An 18,420-nucleotide genomic window follows, 5' to 3' on the forward strand; every position below is an offset into this window, starting at 1 on the left:
AATGACCCAGCCTCGCACCCTCCTTCAGTGTTTTGGCCTGGCTGGCATGTGTCTTTGAAAACGGATAATGCCTCTGGCTTGCCTGGATTTTTTAAAAATTAATTTTATATTATTATTTTTTATTTTATTTATTTATTAGATTTATATCCCACCATTCCAGAAGGAGGATACAGGACCGGGGGGGGGGGGCTGTACTGTGTGTGTGTCTGTGTTGAAACCTCTGACTTTTGTGTGGCTGAATTATAGGTTACTGTAAGAAAGATAAGAGTCACATCTATTGCTCTGACTACACTGGCATGTGGCCCTGGAATCTTGCCCACAAGGGAATGTGCTTGGTCTGAAGAAGGTTCCTCATCCCTGAGTTAAGGCATTGGCCATTGCTCGTGAGGCCAAAGCTTTGCTCTGAACACCTCCAGTTCTGGAGGTGGCTGTTCTGGATATACGTGCATATCGTACCTTAAACCAGAAATTACTGTTTTATTTATTTATTTAAACCATTTATATACCACTTAATCATTTGCATTCCTAAGCGTTGCACATGAAAACGAACCATACATAAAACACACAATAAAATCATCATGAAACCAATAGATTTTAATCAGCAAACCCTTCCCTATTTCAGTGTTGAGGACTGCTTCACACTTTTGTAAATGTTGATTTAAGAGTTAAAATGTAATGTGTGGATGTGACACTACAGGTATTTGAAAACACATGTCTCATATACTCTTCAGAGAACTGGGGTTGTCTGCAGCTCTCTGTGGAGTGCACACATAGGGATGTGAAGGCCGGGGGAGGGGACTGGAAAAGTTAGAAAAAAACTGTCTGTCCTCCCTCCCCTGAATTTTTCCATTTTTCCCCCCTGGGCCTTCACGTCTCCATGCATGTATGGTAGTTAACCCAGGTTTGTAGCTGTGCTGTGTGTGACACTGCCTATGAGCTGACGTGATCTACATCTCCTGGACTAATTGTAGGATGCAATTGCAAATTGAAACATAATTAACCACCAGCTTTTGCACTTCCTAAATGTTCCAGTGTTGTTTACTGCTCAATAAAATATATAAACTTTTTTTTAAAAAAAAGTTTTAAAATACACAATTTTTGTGCGTGTGCAGATTTTTGAAAACAGTACAGGCTAATGGGGAAATGTGATGGAACTTAATGGGTGAACATATGCAGAAGCAACACAGACTGGAAAGAAACTGATTTCCAATCCATTTTGCTCACCCTTAGGTGGGCTGCACATGCATGCGCACACATACACACACACACATTGCAAGTCTGTTGTTTCATAGGAACATAGGAAGATGCCTTATGCTGAGCCACACCATAGCTCAGTATTGTCTAGATAGACCAGCAGTGACTCTCTACGGTTTGAAGCAGCAGTCTGTCCCAGCCTTACTTGGAGATGCCAGGGATTGAACTTGGGACCTTCTGGATGCAAGGCAGATGCTCTACCACTAAGTTATGGCCGTTCCCTTGTGTATGTGTCTTAGGAAGTTCAGAGGAGTCCATGACACCCTCTTTTGCTTTGACTTCACTGCTTGTGAGCATGGAGCTGGCTTCTGAGACTTTATCAGCTCACAATGCCTCAGGTTTGGATCATGCCAACTGCCTTGCCACAAACCGTGAAGATCTACAAATGTAGATCTCTGGGGCCCAGGTCTGAGGGCTAACGAAGTCTAGCCTCCAACCCTGGAGATGGGTTCATTAGAGCCCCTATACAGATCCCAGTTGCATGCACAGAAACATAACCAAGGTCAACATGAGAATTAGTTTTCATTAAACCTGTGGCATCTGACTCACATTTGTTCTTTGGTTGGATCCACCTGGGCAGCATTGATTGTTGCAGCATCTCATTGTGGCATAGCAGCTAGAGTGTCTGGTCTATGACTGGGGAGACCCAGATTCAAATCCCTGAATAGTTACAAAGCTCTCTGGAGAACCCCCCCCCCCATTTAACAGGGTTGTTGTGAGGATAAAAGGAGGGGGGATCAGGTAGGCCCTTCAGAGGAAGACATAAAAATGCAATACAGAAATAACATATTCACCCAATTTCCCCCTCCCCCCATTACACCAAATAAATTATTGATTGGGATCCTTTGCAGTTGTTAAGAACTGCTGACCACTGCCCCATGTGGCAAGCTGCATCATTGCAGTAAAGTCTTACGAGCTGCTAACTGCTGCCCCCTGTGGTGAGTTGTGCCACTGTAACCTTTCACTGGGTGGGAAGTTGTATAAGTGGGCTTCCTGTCTCAGGGGAGCTTTGCTTGAGTGACAAGGTCTACCTGAGCTCTGGTGTCTCTTGTGTTCCTAGTCTGGTTCCCGTTCTGGTTCATGACTTGTTCTGTAGTCCTGCCTTCTGGTTTGCCCTCTGCTCCTGCTCCTTGGTCTGGACTTCAGTTCCTGGCTCACTCCAGATGGCCCAGCCCTTGCAGCCGCTGAGGGCAGGGTGAAGGCATTGATGGGGGCAAGGGGAGGCAGTCTGTTTTCAATAAGAGCACCTCTCCTTATTGATCAGACAAATGAGCACGTTTTTATAGAGAGGGGTCGAGGTGTGTCACATGGCCCACTCTGGCCAGTGGGTACAAGGTGGCTGGTGGGGCTCACCTTAATGTAGCTCCTTCCTTCAGCCAGAGCTAGATGGTGGTCCACAGGCCACTGACATTCTTCAGGGCATCCATCCAAGGACATAGACACATGTTAGATCCCATAGTACATAGTTGTACAAACAACTCTTTCTCTCTCTTTTTTTTAAAAAAAAGGATTCACAGAAACAAGAATGCTTTTCAGTTTAACGGTGATAAACAGTCACAGTTATTCCTCAGATTTGAATGGAGCAGTGAGGACAGGGAGAAGGAGAAGAGTAAGATTATTTATGTTTAAATTTTCCTATAACCTCCCCCCCCCCCGAATTACTTAGAGTTTTGATTTTGCTACGAGTCCTCAGAGGACACTGCTGGGTGTGTGTGTGGAGTACTGTTAAGTGAAGATGTTTTCTGAAAAGCCAATAATTATTTCCTTGCTGCAGCACACAAGCAAACATTAAATAGATAAGCTGCACCTTATTTGTGGCTGTACGGCTTCAGGATTACTCACTGGAACTGTGTGTAGGGGAGGGAGGGAGGAGGGATGAAGTGCACAGAAGAGACTTGTCTGATGCTGCGCTTGAGTTGGGATTGGGAATTGAAATGGATTCCTTGCCTTGTATGTCTCATGTCCAGACATAGTGCTCAGCCGAGATGCTTCAATTGTGGACGGCTGAAAGTGGTCCCTTGCACCTGTAGGCAAGGCTCTCCGGGGGCAGATGCCACAATTCTGTTCCAATGTTTTGCATTTGTTCAATCCAATCTTCCTTGGGTTTTCTCTGCTGTTGACACAGTAATGGGTGGATATCAGAAAATTAAAAGTGACTAGCATGTTAAAACCAGTATGAGCCATCCCAGAGAACGGCTGAGCTAAGAAGTGTATTTATTTGCTCATATTTCTAGCTTGCCCCATTCCTGACATTGTTATCCTGGCTCTCTCTGCTAAGTCGAAATGTGTGCATGAGGACAGGTTTGTAACGAAGGTTGGAGTGGGCCTCTGAATACCAGGGGGACCCTTGAAATATGCAGGAAGAAGTTTGCTGTTTTTAAAATTATTTTTAAGAACATAACATAAAAACAGCCCTGCTGGATTTTTGGAACTATTGATACCCAGCAGGTGTCTTTGCTGTATTCTTTTCAGTGCCTGCTTAATTTTTGTTGTTGTTTTGGCAAGCCTATCCAGACACATAGATGCTGATGTGTTTTTACCTTTTTAGTGTATTGCTGTTTTAATTATTTTTAACTGTTTTTATTGATAATGTTATTTTTTTGTAAATCACTTAGAGGTATTCTATAATCAAGTGGTATATACATTTTGTAAAATAACAACAACAATAATAAATAAATCATCTCTTTTTGGTCTTCCTCTTTTTCTATTCCCTTCTGTTTTTCCTAGCATTGTTGTCTTTTCTAGCGAATCATGTCTTCTCATTATGTGTCCAAAGTATAACCTCAGTTTCCTCATTTTAGCTTCTAGTGAAAGTTCTGGTTTAATTTGTTCTAACACCCAATTATTTGTCTTTTTCGCAGTCCATGGTATCCACAAAGCTCTCCCCCAACACCACATTTCAAAGGAGTTGATTTTTCTCTTATCCACCTTTTTCACTGTCCAACTTTCACAGCCGTGCATAGAGATCGAGAATACCATGGTCTGAATGATCCTGACTTTAGTGTTCAGTGATACATCTTTGCATATGAGGACCTTTTCTAGTTCTCTCATAGCTGCCCTCCCCAGTCCTAGCCTTCTTCTGATTTCTTGACTGTTGTCTCCATTTTGGTTAATGACTGTGCCGAGGTATTGATAAGGTATTGATAACAGATTTAAATGTAATCTAGATATAGCTGGATAATTTCCTCAACTGTCTTTCAATGAAAGGTTCATAGATATCGAATATTTCTGAATAAAGCATAAGCTTGGAACAGAAGTTAAAGCTAGAGAAAATGTGCATGAATTTAAATATTAAACCATCCTTCCTCATGTCATGTAAGGTTCAGTCCTTTCAAACTGTTACCGTATGTTAAAAGAGTTTCTCTTGCCTTTCAGTTCCCACTGTTTGTGGCATTAAGCTGTGCTGGAGTCCTGCTTTATATGAAGTTTTACAATTCCTAATGACATTATATTATTTATGATGCAAAGTGTGTTAATCCAAGGGCAATTAACACCCAATTTGGCTTAACAGCACGGTGATGGTGGTGGTGAGAGATCGATCTTTCTTTCTTTTTGTTTGGGTGTTCAGTGTGTGTTCCCCTTTTGACTACATTTACTTTTGTGGTTTTTCAGGCTCACTGGTTTTCTTTTTGATTTGTAAATTGCTCTATCTAAGATCTATCTGATCGGCACTGGTTGTAGCCAAATTAGGTAGGGAAGGGAGAACTGAAATGACTCGCTCTCCCCCCCCCCCCGCGGCAATTTTATTTATATATTTATCATTGTATCAAACAAACAAAAAAGCATTAACGGAGAATCTGAATAAGTTCTGACTGGCTTTCAGACATGGTTTATTGATTGTCACCTCATTTGATTAGGCTCTTTGAGGCCATAGGGAGCGCCACTTTGCTATCGTAGAGTGCATAGGAAGCTGCCTTAGAAGAGTCAAACCATGGCTCCACATAGCTCAGCATTGGCTAGATTGACTGGCAGCAGACCTGTCTCAAGCACGGGGTGTGTGTGTGTCTTTTCCTAGCCCTACCAGAGGATGCCAGGGATTGAACATGGGAGGAGTTGCTGTTATTTCTATTTACAGACTGCTTACTATCTGAAAGGTCTCAGAGTTGTTTACAATAGAATGCACAAGGTACAAGAAAAAACATATCAAACTGATTTACATAACAAAACGTGTGAATGATATCCATATACATGAAAAATGGGAATGGATTGCCTTCAAGTCGATCCCGATTTATGGCGACCCTATGAATAGGGTTTTCATGGTAAGCGGTATTCAGAGGAGGTTTGCCATTGCCTTCCTCTGAGGCTAAGAGGCAGTGACTGGCCCAGGGTCTCCCAGTGAGCTTCATGGCTGTGTGGGGATTTGAACCCTGGTCTCCCAGGTCATAGTCCAACACTCTAACCACTACGCTACACTGGCTCTGTATCCATATACATAAGCACAATTTAAAAAGTCAGAGCATTACAAGGCAGTATGATCTAAAATGACAACCAACATTACACGTTATCGTACAACCACTCACCATACATTCCATTCAGCCGCTACCATCATTCACTCACTTAAACATATAACCCATTGCCCATATATCAACCACCTGCACCCAGCAATGTTGCAACCCACATACAAAGAATCATTATCAAGAATACACATATCAGATACACTCCCCATCTCTGAAGCACTAAAGAGCTCATGCCCCACACCCACCAAATACTCCTCCCATCTCTCACATGAGAGGGGCCCAGTTCTGCACCAGAAAAGGCTCTCACCCTGGAGGGGTATAAAACTACTTCTATCCACTCATTCCCAACTACATAGTCATAATGCACATGGTACTACACAACCTCAGCCTCGGTTGCACTTGTGCCCTGCTGTTCCTACAAGGAAGTTTGGAAGTTCAGCCAGACCTTTCTTCCATCTGTCTAGCTCAGCAATGTCTATGTTGACTGACTATGATTCTCCAGTTCCCTCGCCACAGCCCTATCTAGAGATGTTGGGAATTGAACCTGGCACCTTTTGTATGCAAAGCATGTGCTCTAATCATTGAGCTGTGGCTGTTCCACATCGAGGGATCGGCATGTCAACATTGCTGCAGGGACAATAGTCATGCTGGAGGGAAGGATTTTAATTCAGTACCCAGTTCTTCCTACTTGACTGCAACACTCCTTAATTATTGCCGCTGTGGGTCTGTAGGAAACAGGACACTGATCTAGATGATCTAGAATGATCCAGTCCCCAAGTTCTTCTCCATCTCAGCTCAAAATCTGATCCTGGGAAGAACGGCCAGCTCCCTTCTGCCCATCACCACCCTCTCCCATCTCCAAAAGTCATCCCCACCCCCAAACTCACACCCCTTCTCTTATGCCACTGACTTGGGAGCAGCAACCATGGTGAGTGCCGAGAGGGATGGTTACTCCTCTCCTCATCCACCCTTTGCTGCTCTTCTTAAGCTGCTGCCAATTTAAGGGAAGGAAAGAGAATAAGGAGCGTCTTTTGAGAGTAGTTGGACTTGCACAAGGCCAGTAGTTCTCTCAACTGTTTGAATCGACTCAATTGTCTCAATTTCCCCACCCCGGGAGTAGGAGACAAACCACAGGGAACTTCAGGAAACTCACCCCTTTCTCAATAGATTTTGTGACCTCTTTCTGTGCTTGTGCATCCCTTTTTGTGTGTCTCTCCCCCCCCCAAATGTTCCAAATTTTTGTCATTTGTCTCTGTAAAGCAGCGAAGGGAAAGCCATACAGTTAGCAGGCTTGAGAGAAAGTGTGAAGACATTTCAGGCAATTAGCCCTGCTTCAGAGGACAAAAAGCAGAAATGCCTACTGCCCCCACACGCGGGTTTGTTTTTACCTAGCTGTGCTTAAGGCGTATCCTTGCATATGGCCCTGTGGCTTTCAGCATGATTTTCTGTTTAAGGTTATTTTACTGCTGTCTGCCAGTCAACCGTTGGCTTGTGGTTAGTTGTAGTTCTCTTGTACAAATATGAGACTTTCTTTTGTTGTTGTTTCCCTCCACTCCTTCTTTTGCTCCTAACGTTCTGTCAGATTTCATTAGCTTCGCTCATCTATATGAAGGGGTAATCTGTGTGTCTATTGTTTACACACACACACACACACAGAGAGAGAGAGAGAGAGAGAGAGAGAGAGAGAGAGAGAGCCTAGAGGAGAGGAAAGAAGAGTGACTTTCCCCAAACCAAAGAAAATAAAAACACAATAGATCAAGCATGGAGAACCTTTGTCCCTCCAGATGTTGCTGAATGACAACTCCCATCATTCCTGGCCATTGGCCATGCTTGCTGGGGCAGATGGGAGTCGTGGTTCAGCGACATCTGAAGGACCAAAGGTTCCCCACACCTGCAATTGATTATTTAGGCTCCAGTCCTAACCATGGCTACTCAGAAGTAAGTCCTGTTGAATTCAATGGGCTCTCCCCCAGGAAAGTGGGGTTAGGATTGCAGCTTTAGTCAGCTGTATTTGGGATATTGGATGTGTGTCTATGGCAATGGTAGCTGGTCTCTGTGTTACAGAGATGGGAGTTATTCCTTATCTTGCCACTACTTTGATTTTTAGCATTTATGTCGAACAGGGGTGGGGAACCTTTTTTATTGCCTTGTGGTCAACCTTTTGGGGTCCACAAACCAGTGTTCAGTGGGTCCCGATGCAAAAGTGTGCAGAGCAGTGGAGGTTTACACACACAGAGAGAGAGAGAGAGAGACAGAGACAGAGAGAGAGAGAGAGCATCCTCCTCCTAGGCAAGCAAGAGGCATGGTCACAGTTCAAGGATGCATTCCATCCAGGCAAAAGCACTCATGGAGGGTGTGGCCTGTGGGACGAGGTTTTGGCACAGAGGAAAAACAGAGCAAGGTGAGGGAAGTGGAAACGGGTAAACAGGGAAGCAGTGTGCTACAGGCAGTTGTTTCAGCTGTGCCTGCCCAGTAGGCAGCCTTCGCCAACTTGGTGCCCTCCAGATGTTTAGGACTACAACTGTGCTGGCTGAGGCTGATGGGAGTCATAGTCCAAAACATCTGGAGGGCACCAGGTTGGCGAAGGCTGCAGTAGGGCATAGAAACTAGAGGGCTGTGCTAAAGGTGTCACTGTACAGGCGGGTTTTGAGGTGAGATTGGAAGAGAAAAAGAGGTTGCTTCGTGCAGGTGCTTAGGGCAACAGCACCAAGAATGGCCCCACGTTCATAGAAAACTGCTTTATGATCATTCTCATAGTGATTATAATTAGAATTAGAATCATAATTATAATCATTATAATTAGAAATAATCGCTAAGGGAATGATTGTAGAGCAGTTTTCTGCTGTGATATTGCTATAATTCCTTTATTTTTTAAGAAACACCTTCATCCTCTTTTTGCAGCAAATAAATTCTCATTTTTTGAAGAAAACAGAGATATAACACTGGAAAGTTCAAGACAGTCATTCCCTAATATGGCTGTCCTGAACTTTCCACCATTGCATCCCATTAAAGAGGACTATTGTCATTGTATGCCAGATTCCCACCCCCCTTCAAATCTTTGTTCATGGGGAGAAAAATGAACTTCTGAGGGTGATATTGCTGGTATCGCTGAGTATAAAGAAATCCTGCTCTTTGAGTAAGTTGTCAGTCTGACACAATAAACGTCAGGAGATTGAAGTCAACTAATATATTCTTAATCTCAAATGGGGTGGGGGGAATGAAACGCGAGACGATTCACACTGGGATGCTGTAAATCGTACAAAATACATACTCTTTCTGTTTCAGCATACATCAAAGCGAGGTGGCTCTGGAGATTAGAATATGTTTTTAATCTTAGTTTGATGAGCAAAACTTTCACTGTAATATTTATTATGAGTGGCTTCACTTGCATTGCCTCTGTCCTTTGTTCTGTTTATACATGGCTTCCTTTCTTCCTGCAAAGAAAGAAAGAAAGAAAGGAGTTGGAAGTATCACTTTTCACGAAGCCAAGTGATAGCGCCGTGGTTTGTGCGTTTTAAGACCGGTTGTAAGCCCACGTGGCAGATACAAACTTTCCTTTTATTGTGCTCAGTCCCCAAGGAAAACGTGGATTTCCGATAGCTTCCCATGAATGCTTTTCATTTGTGTAGGAGCAAATGTAGATTCAGCTGACTGTGGATCAAACGGGCAGGGGAATGGTGGGCTTGAGAAATGCAGCCAATATTTTGTTGTTTACTTCGAAAGTTTGCTTTGGTTCATATGATTTTCCTCCAGGGCTGTGCCACAGGAGAGAATGAAAGAAGCAATTAATGTTTTGTCACGTGTCTCATGGTCTTTTTTCTGTTTGCCTTGCTGTCCTCGATCCCTTGGAGATATTGGGATGGGAGTTCAGAAGACCCCTCCCCAGGCACTGAAAGAATGTGCAAGGTCATGGAGCCACTTGGGCTAGCATTGCCCCCTTCCCCACTCCATCATCCATGCTCGTCAGAAGGGTCTCTAAGTGCTTACTGATCCACATGTATAGAGTGCCTCTGTGTGGATCTGGGAGCCCATAATCAGGCCTAAATCCAAAGTGGAATAGGGTCAAGATAATCAGTTTCATCCAACAGTACTTGCAACTATTATGCTGCACACCTCTCAATCACTTTTCCCCAAAAGGAGGTATTTGTGACCAGGAGGTAGTTGTCACAAACCAATGATTCCAGGGTGGGCTTTTTCAGGAGTGGTTGGATCAGGACGTCCACTCCCCCAGGAGAACACAAGAGCCCTGCTGGATCAGGCCAATGGGCCATCTAGTCCAGCATCCTGTTCTCACAGTGGATAACCAGAAACCATCAGCAGGACCTGAGCACAAAAGCACTCTCCCCTCCTGTAGTTTCTAGCAACTGGTATTCAGAAGCATGCTGCCTCCGACTGTGGAGGCAGAGCATAGCCATCAAGGCTAGGAGCCTTTACTACTCATACCCTCCATGAATTTGTCTAATCCTCTTTTAAATCTCTCCAAGTTGGTGACCATCACTGCCTCCTCTGGGAGCGAGTTCCATAGCTTAACTATGCGTAGTGTGAAGAATTGCTTCTTTTATCTGTCCTGAACCTCCCAACATTCAGCTTCATTGGAAGTCCATGAGTTGTAGTGTTATGAGACAGGAAGAAAAACTTTTCTCTGTCTGCTCTCTCCATTCCATGCATGATTTTATGAACTTCTATCATGTCATCTCTTACTCTCCTTTTCTCTAAACTGAAAAGCCTCAAGTGCTGCAACCTTTGCTCATAGGGGAGCCCCTCCATCCTCCTGATCATCTTGGTGGCCCCTTTTTTAACCTTTTCCAACTCTACAATATCCTTTTTGAGTTGAGGTGACCAGAACTATACACAATATTCCAAATGCTGTCACACCATAGATTTGTATAATGGCATTATGATATCCACAGTTATATCCTCAGTACCTTTTCTAATGATCCCTAGCATGGAATTTGCCTTTTTTGCAGCTGCTGCACACTGGGTCGATATCTTCATTGAGCTGTCCACTATGACCCCAAGATCTCGTTCCTGGTCAGTCACTGCCAGTTCAGATTCCATGAGTGTATATGTGAAATTAAGATTGTTTGCCCCAATTAGTATCACTTTACACTTGCTCACATTAAATTTACTATTGACAAGGATGAATTAAAATGTATTTGCCTTCCACAAGGATGCATTAACCACAACCAGGATTCACCCAGTCATACTCCTTCTGCTAGAAGGGCAAGGGTTGAGGGAATAGGTTATTGACTGCATCATTATAAGCACCTTGTCCACGTCATCAGGCCACATCAACTGCAACTGATTCCATGATGTTGTGGGAGAGGTTGCACCACATACCTCACTGGAGACTGCAGGGAATGTTTTTGTGGTATCAAGGTTGCTATGAAATTGAGCAACATTAACCTTGAGGTATCTTGCAAATAAGTCATGCTGGGCTTCTGAAGAGTCTAAATTCCATTGCCTGGAGTTTTGTGTTTCAAAGCATGTATTTAGATAGATCCTGGTTTATGATTATAAGAAATGAAAATCATTTTAATTGGCTTTTTTCCCTTTTTCCTTGGCAATATTAATAAGAGAAAAATGGAACACAGGTAAGCATTGAACAGGACCTTAAATAATACATACTGTTTTCTGAATTGAAATTTGAGGCACACTTCAATTATATATCCCATAAGGCTACTGATAGTGTTTGGAAGGAGGCAAACCCAGAACAGGGACTCAAACAGGGATGCAATAGGCAGTCTCTGGGAAGACCTTGTGATCCACTCACCATTGGCCTGCTGGCTGGGGCTGATGGGAGTTGGAGTCCAACAACATCTGGAGGGCTACAGTTCCCAGGCTTGCCTTACTGGAGCCTGGCTTTGTGCTCTGCTCTGCCTGCCTTGGTCTGCTTTGATGGAACGAGAATGCTTGCATTGAATCCTCTGCTTGGGCCAAAAACCCATGTTGCTCACGCCATTGCCTGGAACAGAACTTTCTCCATATCGGGGATGATTAAATGCTGCAATGACACCTGACACAGAGATGGGAAAGAATGATCCAACTCCAGCAGGCACTGGCTGGCCAGATCCAAAGCCAGAGCCTTGAATCATGCAGAAATGTAATGAGCACCCTGCTCTGTAATTTGGAGCTTTAGGTCACAGCCTTTAAGTGTGATCTCTGTGTGTGAGAGTGTATGATGCTTTGTGAATTGCTTATCTAGTTTCACTGTGTGTGGTGGTCTAGTTAGTTAAGTGACATCACCAGGGCTATTCTGCAGCAGCAGCAGCAGCAACAACAAAGTCTTCAAGTTTGTGTTGGAGTGCTTTTTGTTTAAGTCTCATGTTTGCTCAAAACAGTTGCTCTAAAGCCTGGAGTACATCTTGTAAGAATGTGTGCCCTTCTTACTTAGTTGAGTCCTCTACCTGAGCAATGCAACTTTTCTGCAAGCCCTAGTTTGTTTCTTTTTTCTTTTTCCCCAAACAGAGTGGCTCATGTTTAGCAATAACTCCGCAGAATCCACAAAGAGGTGCAAATATGGTGATACCTTGTAACATGGCAAAGCATATTTTTCATCAGAAACTACCAGGCATAAATAGGACAATCTGCTTCTGCCTCCCTCCTTCATTTGTTTAGGTTTTTCTTAATAAACACCTTAAACGCTTGAGTTGTCAGAGTAAAACACGCCACATCTTTAGAGATCAGATGGGGCTGAAACTTGAACAGCTGTCCAACAAACATCCTGGATTGTTTTTAATTGTCTTCCCTTTCTCCAACAGCAGTAATTCTTGTTTATATTGTCAAGAGGCCTTTCCCCTGAGCACAAGTGCACCATCCTCTGAGGTCACATGCTTAACCTCTTGGCATTGCCACAGTATAAATGGCCTCCTTTTGTTTTCATTAATGCGTATCCAAAGTAGTATACAGGCAGGATGCAAAACAAGAGCATTGACAAGGCTTAAATAGCTGATTGTTTTAAAAAATGGACGAGAGAGCATATTTTTGTCTCCTCGCAGTGGGTTGATGCTGGCAATATCACCCTCAGAAGTTCGTTCTTCTCCCTGTGAACAAAGATTTGAAAGAGGGAGGGAATCTGGCATACAATGACAATAGTCCTCTTTAATGGGATGCAATGGTGGAAAGTTCAGGACAGCCATATTAGAGAACGACTGTCTTGAACTTTCCAGTGTTGTATCTCTGTTTTCTTCAAAAAACGAGAATTTATTTGCTGCAAAAAGAGGATGAAGGTGTTTTTTTAAAAAAAAGAAATAAAGGAATTATAGCAAGATCATAGCAGAAAACTGCTCTACAATCATTCCCTTAGTGATTATAATCCTAATTGTAAGGATGGTCACTCCTCTGTTCTATAGGCTCTCTCCTCATGCATTCCTTGCACTGCTGGACTGGTGAAGTGCGGTGCAAAGCATCTGATTCCTCAGGGGAAGGCACCCTTGCAAGTCTGGGCTTCGGCCCCACTCTTCCAGGAGGTTCCTCTGGGGGCTCCTGTCCACCAGCTTCAGTCACAGCAGCCCTGATCTCCAGCAGAAGGATCAGAGCCCTGAACTTGATCTGGCGTCTCTGTAGCCTCACAACTCTATGTATGGGTTGCTGCCAGTTTCAGGAGTTATGAAACCAGCCTGGTTGGGCCACAGTGTTAGGGTAGATCCACACCATACATTTAATGCAGATCCATTACACATTTAAATCACATGGCTTCCCCCAAAGAGTCCTGGGAAATGTGGTTTCCCCTTCACATAGCTACAAATTCCCAGCAACGTTAACAAACTGAACCTTTTGGCCTTCACTTAGCCACTGTCCCTAGACACTCTTCCTCTGAATCCTGAGGTTGTGGGATCAACTGACACAGGGCAGTTCTGTACGTTTCCAAGTCATTTTAAAAAAAGCAACTTTTTTTTTACCCTAAGTTTTTTTTTAAGTTTTGCATTTTAAAAAAAAATATTATTATTTAAGAGCGTAAATATTAATGTAGGGTTTGGGGCTTCTGTTTTAGAAGAGCCAAACTCCTTGATGTGTTTCAACTGTGTTTCCTAAAAGACATACCAGCTCATTCTCAGCAAGCTCAGCTGAGGAATATGCCTTCGGTATTTATATGAAAGCTTCATTTTGCAATTGTTCCTCAGTGTAAATGGAACATATAAATATACCGAGGAAGGCAAAGGAAGCTATTATCTCTGGAAGATGAGCCAATAATATATGCTTATCAAAGCAGAACACTGCTCTAAAAAACTGCAAGTTATACTTCAGTAAAGATTCATGCCAGAAGTGAGAGCTGTTTATGATGGTGGCTCCCACTTTCCAAATTGCATTAATCAGGGTAAAAACAAAAGCATCTCTCTCCTCTCTGTTGTTCATATTCGTTTACCTAATTGCAGTTGAAGAAGAATCCAGGTATAGATCGCTGAAATGGAAGCTTAATTTCCTAAGTCCTATTTATGCATCCAAAATGGAAATAGTAAACATGTAGAGTGAGGGACCAAGATTGTGATAAGTGCCTCCCCCCCAATGCCCAAACTTCACAAGTCCATCAGTAAGAACTACACAGAGCATACAAACATGCACTTTGTGTGTGCATTGATGCAGGCCAGGGGCCCTTCCCTGAAATGGTGACCCTGCAAAATGTCATGAGTCTGTCATTCTAATCTTGGTGTTTAGCTGGTTTCCAGTTGCTTTCTTGCTTACTTTATTGGCTCTGCTCTACCATAGACTTTTGTAGAGAGCAAAAGTAATATAGACGTATACATTTTTAAAAAAAAGATTTTGTAAAGCTCTCCTAAGTAAATATTTTGGATAATGAAAAGTGCCAGCAATAATGTTTCAGCTAACGTATGTCAAACTCTGCTAGAAGAGCTTTGTGGAGGGGATTAAACTTTTTAGCACTGTCATTTTAACAGGCTTCAAAGGGAAGCTGTATTCTTTCTCTATTGGCATTTAACTGCCTGAAAAAATGTAAGCAACAAATTAAAAAAAAAAAAAACTCGAGGCTTTTGTTCTGGAATTTGACATGTATATTGAGTAGGCACCTCTTCTACTTACCTGACTTTCTTATGCATTTGGGTTTATAAGCTACTGTGGATGATTATAAGCAAATATATAAAACTTTCCTCTCTAATCCTTGGCACTATATGTGTGCTCCAACAATAAAGGTCTTGATTGGCTGCCACACTGTGGGGGATGTCCTCAAGGGCTAGGGTCTCAGTCTCAGGAGGTATAAGCCTCTTACCAAAGTTGAAGGCGCAGCAGCACAGTCCAAAAATGCCAAGGTCAAACACTCAGACTCAGTCTAGGTCCAAACGTGATCCAGATGCAAGGTCATGCAACAATCTAAGGTCAATTTCTAAAAGATAATCTCACCCCTTTATGCCCCATCTGTCACTGCACTTGTCATGGGCCCCATGGAAGACTCCCAGTGGAGTGATCAGGAGGAGGAGGAAGAAGAATGGGATCCTGGAGAGGAGCCCAGTGGACTACAGTGGGAGGGGACTGAAACAGGAGAAGGCTGCAGCAGTTTGCACAGTGACAGCTCCCTTCCGCTTAGTTCCAGTTACAATGGGAGAAGCACTGCCTGACAATGATCCAGCTCTTGTCCCACCTCTCAGCCCTGCCTTGTCGCCTGAGCCGTCACTCGCGCTTCCTCCCGAGGAGGAGGATTTGGAGGCTCAACCAGAGGCGGTGTCAGAAGAGGATCTGGATGAAGTGCCGCCGCCACTGCCACCAAAGATGCACCGGTGCTCACAAATAGCACCGACAATCATTTTGACCTGTTTGTAGGAGTGCTCGCTTGCTCACGGAGTCCCATTCAGAGAACTGTTTCTCACACAACTAGAAAGCCTACTTAAAGGGTCTCAAGGGGCATATCTAATTGCTGTGACGTCTTAGCCTGAGTAGTCATGCTTAATACTGCTTGTGTAGAGACGCAGAGTGCTGTATAATCTGTTAGCTGATCTATGAAATGACCTAAGATTCCACCTTAAACACAAAACATGTAAGTGAGTCTGAGTCTAAATCCAGTGGGTTTGGCCAGGATAGTGCTTCTCTCTGTTTGGCACCTGCTGAAGACCTTCATCTTCCAACATGCCTTTTAAGTGGATATATTTCCCAGTGTGGGCCTCTTTGGGAGGAAAGGTGGGATATGCATTTAATAACAATAATGATATCGTCATCATAACACAACAAGGACCTAGAATCAGGAGCAAGGAGCCAGAGACCTGTGTGGTTTCCAGCAACCAAAAGGATTCAGAGGAAGACCTTGCATAATCTGGCCTGTTAGACGCCACCCTAAGCACAGCTGCTGATACATAAAGGTGTTTCAGGGATTGATTTCTCACAAGGCACATGACAACTCTGGGTCACTATTTGGCTTGGATGTGGACCTTTTGGCACCAGCATTCTCAAGGACTGAAGGGTGGCTCCACCACCTCCTCTGACATCTCCAGCGGTCTGAACTGTCAGTGACCGACCAAGAACAAGACCTTGGGGTCACGGTGGATAGCTCCATGAAAATGTCAAGCCAGTGTGTGGCAGCAGTGAAATTCCATGCTAGGGATCCTTAGGAAAGGTTTTGAAAATAAAACTGCCAATATTATAATGCCATTATACAAATCTGTGGTGCAGCCACATTTGGAATACGCAGAGCTTGGAAAAGTTACTTTTTTGAACTACAACTCCCATCAGCCCCAGCCAGCGCCATGCTGGCTGGGGCTGATGGGAGTTGTAGTTCAAAAAAGTAACTTTTCCAAGCTCTACGGTGTACAGTTCTGGTTGCCTCACCTGAAAAAGGATATTAAAGAGCTGCAAAAGGTTAAAAAAAGGGTAACCAAAATTATCAAGGGGACAGAGCAACCCTCCTATGAGGAAAGGTTGCAGGATCTGCAGCTTTTTAATCTAGTTTAGAAAAAAGGTGAGAAGAGGCAACATGATAGAAGTGTATAAAACTATGCATGGTATGGAGAAAGTGGCTAGAGAGATGTTTTTCTCCCTCATACACTAGAACTTGTGGACATCCAATGAAACAATGTTGGAAAATTCAGGACAGACAAGAAGAAAGTACTGCTTCACGCAGCACAGAGTTAAAATATGGAATATGCTCCCATAAGAGACAGTGATGACCAGCAACTTGGATGGCTTTAAAAGAGCACAAAGGCAGGACTACAGCTGAACTTCAAAAAGACTGAAGTAATGACAACAGAAGATTTATGTAACTTCAAAGTTGACAACGAGGACATTGAACTTGTCAAGGATTATCAATACTTTGGCACAGTCATTAACCAAAATGGAGACAATAGTCAAGAAATCAGAAGAAGGCTAGGACTGGGGAGGGCAGCTGTGAGAGAACTAGAAAAGGTCCTCAAATGCAAAGATGTATCACTGAACACTAAAGTCAGGATCATTCAGACCATGGTATTCCCGATCTCTATGTATGGATGTGAAAGTTGGACAGTGAAAAAAGCGGATAAGAGAAAAATCAACTCATTTGAAATGTGGTGCTGGAGGAGAGCTTTGCGCATACCATGGACCGTGAAAAAGACAAAGATTGGGTGTTAGAACAAATTAAACCAGAACTATCACTAGAAGCTAAAATGATGCAACTGAGGTTATCATACTTTGGACACATCATGAGAAGACATGATTCACTAGAAAAGACAATAACGCTGGGAAAAACAGAAGAGAGTAGAAAAAGAGGAAGACCGAACAACAGATGGATTGATTCCATAAAGGAAGCCACAGACCTGAACTTACATGATCTGATTCATAGGGTCGCCATAAGTTGTAATTGACTTGAAGGCACATAACAACGACAAAGTCTATCTATGGCTACTAGCCATAAGAGCTATGTTCTGCCTCCATAATCGGAGGTGGTATGCCTATGAAGACCAGTTGCTGGAAACCGCAAGAGGGAAGAATGCTTCTGTGTTCAGGTCCTGCCTGCAGGCTTCCTTTGGGCATCTGGTTGTCCACTGTGAGAACAGAATGGTGGACTAGATGGGCCACTGGCCTCATCCTGCAGGCTCTTCTTATGTTCTTATGTTAAGGGTTCTTCAACATGTCTCCTACCGGAGGACCCCTCAAGGAGATGTTCAGCACCATCTCCACGAGATGCTCTTCTAGGCCCTCTAGGATGAGTGTCTGGTTTGTCCTCATTGTCAAATTCATCTCATTGGGTCCCCCTCCCTCCCAAAAAACAACTGATGACCGGGGTCTGTTTGACCCCAATGTTATATTAATGAAGTGCTTTACCCCCCTAAGTGTAGCAGAATAATTATATCCCCCCGCATAATTCCAGAGAAGAATGCCCTTAAAATAAATAGATTTGTCTTGGTGCTCTAACAAAGCCTAACAATTTGACCCCTTGTCTGATGGGAAGCTAATGTGTGTTTTGTATTTTTCATTAAGATTCATTGCCCCCCACATACATACTTTCTATTTTTGTTTGTTTTATAGGTTCTTTAAAAGTAGCTGATGTTTTTACCTGTCGTCATGATTTCTATGACTCCGGGGGAGAAAGCTCTTAATAATAATCTCTTGCCTCTCAGCTCCCTTGAGTCTGTCTGCATTGTACAGGCTGCATATTGCAACTGTTAAGAGTAGAATGTACTGAGCTTTAAACAAGTCTGTTAGGCTCACCGCAGCCCCCCAAAAATAAATAAATAAAAATGGGAAATTGCAGAAAAGAATGAAAAAGGCTGGGGTAGGGGGAAGCAACAATTTT

General features: G+C 43.3%; 1 protein-coding gene across 1 annotated transcript in view; it reads left to right on the forward strand.

The window, feature by feature from the left end:
- Positions 1-18,420, forward strand: part of FTO (FTO alpha-ketoglutarate dependent dioxygenase) — a 326,926-nt gene that overhangs the window by 134,593 nt on the left and 173,913 nt on the right. The window lies entirely within an intron of this gene.

Source organism: Rhineura floridana, chromosome 13 (assembly GCF_030035675.1).
Source record: "Rhineura floridana isolate rRhiFlo1 chromosome 13, rRhiFlo1.hap2, whole genome shotgun sequence".
Taxonomy (NCBI): Eukaryota; Metazoa; Chordata; class Lepidosauria; order Squamata; family Rhineuridae; genus Rhineura; species Rhineura floridana.